Source organism: Syngnathus floridae, chromosome 18 (genome assembly GCF_059516105.1).
Source record: "Syngnathus floridae isolate MCC-2025c chromosome 18, RoL_Sflo_1.0, whole genome shotgun sequence".
In the NCBI taxonomy this organism is placed as follows: domain Eukaryota; kingdom Metazoa; phylum Chordata; class Actinopteri; order Syngnathiformes; family Syngnathidae; genus Syngnathus; species Syngnathus floridae.
Genome location: NC_142430.1, coordinates 190382 through 198709, shown reverse-complemented (window position 1 = coordinate 198709; position 8328 = coordinate 190382). Strand labels below are relative to the sequence as shown.

Here is an 8328-nt window from a genome sequence, read left to right as displayed (position 1 = left end):
GTCAACGCATAATAACTAAGTCTACTGGTCAAAACAGCGGTTACTATATGACGTCGCTACGTCGTGGTCACGTGACGCAGACAAGACGTCAATGGACGTGGGCAGAGTTAACTTGTTTAAAAGGGAGTAGGCAGAAGAAATATTTAATTTATTTAAATCTATTTTGAGTGCACACCATTATGCCAATGCATAACAACTGTAAATCTACTAAACAAAACAGCGGTTGCTATATGACATCTGCCACGTCGTGGTCACGTGACATACGTGACGTCGATGGGCGTAACTTTCGCCGGAATTCAAATCCGCGGGGAGAGTTAACTTGTTTAAAAGAGAGTGGGCAGAAGAATTATTTAATTTATTTAAATCTATTTGGTGTGTGCGCCATTATGTCAATGCATAACAACTGTAAGTCTACTAAACAAAACAGCGGTTGCTATTTGACGTCTGCCACGTCGTGGTCACGTGACGCGGACGTGACGTCGACGCCTACTTTACATCCCACCGATCACAGGACTCCTCGGCTGCATAACCGTGCCCCCTTCCCAACCAATCGGATTTGCTATACGCGAAAACGACGCCAATGGAAAGAGCTTCCGCCCAAATTTAAATCCGTGGGCGTGGCTCGCAGCAGGAAGTAGGAAAATGGCGGCGATGTTGACAAAGACACAGCGGATGGTAACATACGACTAACAAGAGAAATATTTTTATTTTCTGCTTGCAACTGGACCGTCCAGAGCGTACACGGTAAGTACAACTCATCGTTTTTAAAAAGAAGTACTTTTGTTGCCCTGAAAAGCGAGTGAGCGTGGCGTTTGTGGGGGACGTCGAATTTCGACGATTCTTTCTGGTCAACGGTTGTAAATGATTGTGTTGATTAAAAAAGAAAACTTGATGTAACTCTACTTTTAACTGCCGTTTCAGATAGATTTGGAATTGCATCACATCCAATTTTGCCTAGAGTGTACACGGTAAGTAACACTCGTTGTGTTTAAGGAGATTTACGTTTGTAATAGCAGAAGTGTAGCCGCGTTGCGTTGTACGTGTGAATGTTGGTCCGGGCGAAATGTTAATGTTTAATTTCATTCCTTTAGGTTCCACGGTGTTTGTTGGCTGCAAGTTTTCCACTGCAAGAAGAGGCTCATATCATTGACCAGGAGCGAGCTACAATGGTGAGTAGCCATAACATTTATGTTAAACACTTCCTATTTCATGTCTAACAGTACTTGATTTAACAAATAACCATAAATAAATACAGTGTGGGCACTGAAGTTAACATATGTGATTATACTGCCTAATCTGTCACCGAGTAGATTGTTGCAAAGTAATATAAGATCCAAAGTTGTAATTCAGAATAGTTTTCAAAAGAAGGCCATTAGAATTATATACAAGTCTGATTACCCTGAACAAGCTATTAATTAAATCACAAATTCTTCAATTCAAAGATTTGGTAGATTATCAGACAAATAATGTCTAACAGTAATTGATTTAACACATCACGATAAGTAGATTGAGTGTGGGCACTCTCAAGTTAACATATGTGATTATACTGCCTAATCTGTTACAGAGTATGTTGTTGCCAAGTAATGTAGAATAGATCCAAAGTAGTAATCCAGAATAGTTTTGAAGAGGCCATTAGAATGATAAACAAATCTGATTACCTTGAACATAATAACAAGCTAAGTGTTTAATATGTCCTATGAAGTCAAAATTGGGCACTATCATGTGGTGAAATTTGGAATTGCATCACATCCAATTTTGCCTGGGAACAAACAGATTACATAAATCTTAGTTTTGAATAAGCCACTCCTTCTCAAACAAGTAAACTCTGCCCATTTTGCGCAGTAGATGTTCTGTTAATATCTAGTATTTATACAAAGTCATAATTTAAATTGCTTTCAACCTTCATTCATCGGTTCAACCAACATTACTCGCTCTTATTACCAACTTGTATTGATTTAACTAAGCGTTTAATACTTCCTATCAGGTCTCAAATCGAGATTTGGCAAAATACAATTTCAGCAAATCCAATTTTGCCAGGGAACAAAAATAGATTAAATAAACTAAATAAGTCCTCTTCCCATTAAATAAATCAGAAAAGTCTGTCTTGTAACCAGTCCTCTTCAAACAAGTAAAGTCTGCCCATTTTGTGCCGTAGATTTTGTGTCTATGCCTAGTATTTAAACAAAATCATAATTTAAACGACTTCTTTCCTTCATTCACTTTGGAAATTTGGAATTGCAGCAAATCGAATTTTGGCAGGGAACAAAAATAGATCAATTAAACTAAATAAGTCTTCTTCCCATTAAATAAATTTAAAAAGTCTGTCTTGTAACCAGTCCTTTTCAAACAAGTAAAGTCTGCCCATTTTGTGCCGTCGATTTTGTGTTAATGCCTAGTATTTATACAAAATCATAATTTAAAGGACTTCATTCCTTCATTCACTTTGGAAATTTGGAATTGCAGCACATCAAATTTTGCCTGGGAAGAAAAGTAGATTAAATAAATTTAATAAGTCTTACTACTTCCCATTAAATAAATTAAATACGTCTTACTTGTTCCCACTCCTTTTCAAAACAGTAGTTTAAAACGAGGGCCCTTCACTCAATCTTTAACCTCAACCCCGCACGTTGTGTTGTATCTGTGAATGTTGGTTGTGGCCAAATGATAGTTTTCTTTCATTCGTTTAGGTTCCAAGAAAACTTGATGTAACTCTACTTTTAACTGCCGTTTCAGATAAGCGGGTATTACGTCGCAGTCAAATGCCGCGGATATGACGTAATTGCCCGAACCTCCGCCAAAATTCAAATCTGTTGGCGCGATGGCCGTGAGCCACTGAGCAGCGACGATTATCAACAGAAATATCTTTATTTTCTGCTTGCAACTGGACCGTCTAGAGCGTACACGGTAAGTAACACTCATTGTGTTTAAGGAGATTTACGTTTGTAATAGCAGAAGTGTAGCCGCGTTGCGTTGTACGTGTGAAAATTGGTCGAGGCGAAATGTTAATGTTTAATTTCATTCCTTTAGGTTCCACGGTGTTTGTTGGCTGCAAGTTTTCCACTGCAAGAAGAGGCTCGTATCATTGACCAGGAGCGAGCTACAATGGTGAGTAGCCATAACATTTATGTTAAACACTTCCTATTTCATGTCTAACAGTACTTGATTTAACAAATAACCATAAATAAATACAGTGTGGGCACTGAAGTTAACATATGTGATTATACTGCCTAATCTGTCACGGAGTAGATTGTTGCAAAGTAATATAAGATCCAAAGTTGTAATTCAGAATAGTTTTCAAAAGAAGGCCATTAGAATTATATACAAGTCTGATTACCCTGAACAAGCTATTAATTAAATCACAAATTCTTCAATTCAAAGATTTGGTAGATTATCAGACAAATAATGTCTAACAGTAATTGATTTAACACATCACGATAAGTAGATTGAGTGTGGGCACTCTCAAGTTAACATATGTGATTATACTGCCTAATCTGTTACAGAGTATGTTGTTGCCAAGTAATGTAGAATAGATCCAAAGTAGTAATCCAGAATAGTTTTGAAGAGGCCATTAGAATGATAAACAAATCTGATTACCTTGAACATAATAACAAGCTAAGTGTTTAATATGTCCTATGAAGTCAAAATTGGGCACCATCATGTGGTGAAATTTGGAATTGCATCACATCCAATTTTGCCTGGGAACAAACAGATTACATAAATCTTAGTTTTGAATAAGCCACTCCTTCTCAAACAAGTAAACTCTGCCCATTTTGCGCAGTAGATGTTCTGTTAATATCTAGTATTTATACAAAGTCATAATTTAAATTGCTTTCAACCTTCATTCATCGGTTCAACCAACATTACTCGCTCTTATTACCAACTTGTATTGATTTAACTAAGCGTTTAATACTTCCTATCAGGTCTCAAATCGAGATTTGGCAAAATACAATTTCAGCAAATCCAATTTTGCCAGGGAACAAAAATAGATTAAATAAACTAAATAAGTCCTCTTCCCATTAAATAAATCAGAAAAGTCTGTCTTGTAACCAGTCCTCTTCAAACAAGTAAAGTCTGCCCATTTTGTGCCGTAGATTTTATGTCTATGCCTAGTATTTAAACAAAATCATAATTTAAACGACTTCTTTCCTTCATTCACTTTGGAAATTTGGAATTGCAGCAAATCGAATTTTGGCAGGGAACAAAAATAGATCAATTAAACTAAATAAGTCTTCTTCCCATTAAATAAATTAAAAAAGTCTGTCTTGTAACCAGTCCTTTTCAAACAAGTAAAGTCTGCCCATTTTGTGCCGTCGATTTTGTGTTAATGCCTAGTATTTATACAAAATCATAATTTAAAGGACTTCATTCCTTCATTCACTTTGGAAATTTGGAATTGCAGCACATCAAATTTTGCCTGGGAAGAAAAGTAGATTAAATAAATTTAATAAGTCTTACTACTTCCCATTAAATAAATTAAATACGTCTTACTTGTTCCCACTCCTTTTCAAAACAGTAGTTTAAAACGAGGGCCCTTCACTCAATCTTTAACCCCAACCCCGCACGTTGTGTTGTATCTGTGAATGTTGGTTGTGGCCAAATGATAGTTTTCTTTCATTCGTTTAGGTTCCAAGAAAACTTGATGTAACTCTACTTTTAACTGCCGTTTCAGATAAGCGGGTATTACGTCGCAGTCATGTGCCGTGGATATGACGTAATTGCCCGAACCTCCGCCAAAATTCAAATCTGTTGGCGCGATGGCCGTGAGCCACTGAGCAGCGACGATTATCAACAGAAATATCTTTATTTTCTGCTTGCAACTGGACCGTCTAGAGCGTACACGGTAAGTAACACTCATTGTGTTTAAGGAGATTTACGTTTGTAATAGCAGAAGTGTAGCCGCGTTGCGTTGTACGTGTGAAAATTGGTCGAGGCGAAATGTTAATGTTTAATTTCATTCCTTTAGGTTCCACGGTGTTTGTTGGCTGCAAGTTTTCCACTGCAAGAAGAGGCTCGTATCATTGACCAGGAGCGAGCTACAATGGTGAGTAGCCATAACATTTATGTTAAACACTTCCTATTTCATGTCTAACAGTACTTGATTTAACAAATAACCATAAATAAATACAGTGTGGGCACTGAAGTTAACATATGTGATTATACTGCCTAATCTGTCACGGAGTAGATTGTTGCAAAGTAATATAAGATCCAAAGTTGTAATTCAGAATAGTTTTCAAAAGAAGGCCATTAGAATTATATACAAGTCTGATTACCCTTAACATAACAACAAGCTATTAATTAAATCACAAATTCTTCAATTCAAAGATTTGGTAGATTATCAGACAAATAATGTCTAACAGTAATTGATTTAACACATCACGATAAGTAGATTGAGTGTGGGCACTCTCAAGTTAACAGATATGATTATACTGCCTAATCTGTTACAGAGTATGTTGTTGCCAAGTAATGTAGAATAGATCCAAAGTAGTAATCCAGAAGAGTTTTGAAGAGGCCATTAGAATAATAAACAAATCTGATTACCTTGAACATAATAACAAGCTAAGTGTTTAATATGTCCTATGAAGTCAAAATTGGGCACCATCATGTGGTGAAATTTGGAATTGCATCACATCCAATTTTGCCTGGGAACAAACAGATTAAATAAATCTTAGTTTTGAATAAGCCACTCCTTCTCAAACAAGTAAACTCTGCCCATTTCGCGCAGTAGATGTTCTGTTAATATCTAGTATTTATACAAAGTCATAATTTAAATTGCTTTCAACCTTCATTCATCGGTTCAACCAACATTACTCGCTCTTATTACCAACTTGTATTGATTTAACTAAGCGTTTAATACTTCCTATCAGGTCTCAAGGCAAGATTTGGCAAAATACAATTTCAGCAAATCCAATTTTGCCAGGGAACAAAAATAGATTAAATAAACTAAATAAGTCTTCTTCCCATTAAATAAATCAGAAAAGTCTTTCTTGTAACCAGTCCTCTTCAAACAAGTAAAGTCTGCCCATTTTGTGTCGTAGATTTTGTGTCTATGCCTAGTATTTAAACAAAATCATAATTTAAACGACTTCTTTCCTTCATTCACTTTGGAAATTTGGAATTGCAGCAAATCGAATTTTGCCAGGGAACAAAAATAGATCAATTAAACTAAATAAGTCTTCTTCCCATTAAATAAATTAAAAAAGTCTGTCTTGTAACCAGTCCTTTTCAAACAAGTAAAGTCTGCCCATTTTGTGCCGTCGATTTTGTGTTAATGCCTAGTATTTATACAAAATCATAATTTAAAGGACTTCATTCCTTCATTCACTTTGGAAATTTGGAATTGCAGCACATCAAATTTTGCCTGGGAAGAAAAGTAGATTAAATAAATTTAATAAGTCTTACTACTTCCCATTAAATAAATTAAATACGTCTTACTTGTTCCCACTCCTTTACAAAAAAGTAGTTTAAAACGAGGTCCCTTCACTCAACCTTTAACCCTATTTATTCACCTTCTAGGCTAAGTGTTAAAGGCTAAGTGTTAAAGGCTAAGTGTTAAAGGCTAAGTGTTAGAGGCTAAGTGCCAGAGGCTAGGCGCCAGAGGCGAGTTTTTGTGGGCTGAAGTTTTAGTGGGGTTAGTGTGAATACAATCCAAAAGAATACAACAGAATACAATACAATAGAATATAATACATAGATTAAATTCAATAGCTCTTACTACTTCCCATTAAATAAATTAAATACGTCTTACTTGTTCCCAATCCTTTTCAAAAAAGTAGTTTAAAACGAGGGCCCTTCACTCAACCTTTAACCTCAACCCCGCACGTCACATTGTGTTGTATCTGTGAATGTTGGTTGTGGCCAAATGATAGTTTTCTTTCATTCGTTTAGGTTCCACGGTGTTTGTTGGCTATGTTTTCCACTGTCAGAAGGATGAAAATACAAAGTACAACGCTTGGACGTGGGCGAAGACGTCACCGGTGAGTCCTTCCTTCCTATTTATTTACCTTCTAGATGCTAGAGGCTAAGTGTTAGAGGCTAAGTGTTAGAGGCTAAGTGTTAAACACAATACGAACAACACAACGATACTGCACTGAACAACACGATACCGCACTGAGAAACACGATACCGCACTGAACAACACGATACCGCACTGAACAACACCATGCCGCACTGAACACCATGCCACACTGAACAACACCATCCCGCAGTGAACAACACCATGCCGCACTAAACAACACCATGCCGCACTGAACAACACCATGCCTCACTGAACGACACCATGCCGCACTGAAAGACACCATGCCGCACTGAACGACACCATGCCGCACTGAAAGACACCATCCCGCACTGAACACCATGCCGCACTGAACAACACCATCCTGCACTGAACAACACCATCCCGCACTGAACAACACCATGCCGCACTGAACAACATTATGCCGCACTGAACATTATGCCGCACTGAACAACACCATGCCGCACTGAACAACACCATGCCGCACTGAACAACATTATGCCGCACTGAACAACACCATGCCGCACTGAACAACACCATGCCGCACTGAACAACACCATGCCGCACTGAACAACATTATGCCGCACTGAACAACACCATGCCGCACTGAACAACACCATCCTGCACTGAACAACACCATTCCGCATTGAACACCATGCCGCACTGAACAACACCATCCCGCACTGAACAACACCATCCCGCACTGAACAACACCATGCCGCACTGAACAACATTATGCCGCACTGAACAACATTATGCCGCACTGAACAACACCATGCCGCACTGAACAACACCATGCCGCACTGAACAACACCATGCCGCACTGAACAACATTATAACGCACTGAACAACACCATCCCGCACTGAACAACACCATGCCGCACTAAACAACATTATGCCGCACTGAACAACATTATGCCGAAATGAACAACACCATGCCGCACTGAACAACACCATGCCGCACTGAACAACACCATCCTGCACTGAACAACACCATCCCGCACTGAACAACACCATGCCGCACTGAACAACACCATGCCGCACTGAACAACACCATGCCGCAATGAACAACACCATCCCGCACTGAACAACATTATGCCGCACTGAACAACATTATGCCGCACTGAACAACATTATGCCGCACTGAACAACACCATGCCGCACTGAACAACACCATCCTGCACTGAACAACACCATCCCGCACTGAACAACACCATGCCGCACTGAACAACATTATGGCGCACTGAACAACATTATGCCGCACTGAACAACACCATGCCGCACTGAACAACACCATGCCGCACTGAACAACACCA

General features: G+C 38.4%; 1 long non-coding RNA gene across 3 annotated transcripts; it reads left to right on the top strand.

The window, feature by feature from the left end:
- The first annotated feature begins 521 nt into the window (after positions 1-521).
- Positions 522-6974, top strand: LOC148382101 (uncharacterized). 3 transcript variants are annotated; one of them, XR_015853989.1, is made up of 6 exons: positions 522-744; positions 922-968; positions 1092-1169; positions 4670-4840; positions 4964-5041; positions 6886-6974. It is a non-coding gene; the product is annotated as an uncharacterized LOC148382101 (long non-coding RNA). The 3 variants fall into 3 exon arrangements; XR_015853990.1 differs by lacking the exons at positions 4670-4840; positions 4964-5041; positions 6886-6974 and adding an exon at positions 2734-2900; XR_015853991.1 differs by lacking the exons at positions 522-744; positions 922-968; positions 1092-1169 and adding an exon at positions 3027-3105.
- The last annotated feature ends 1354 nt before the right edge of the window (positions 6975-8328 follow it).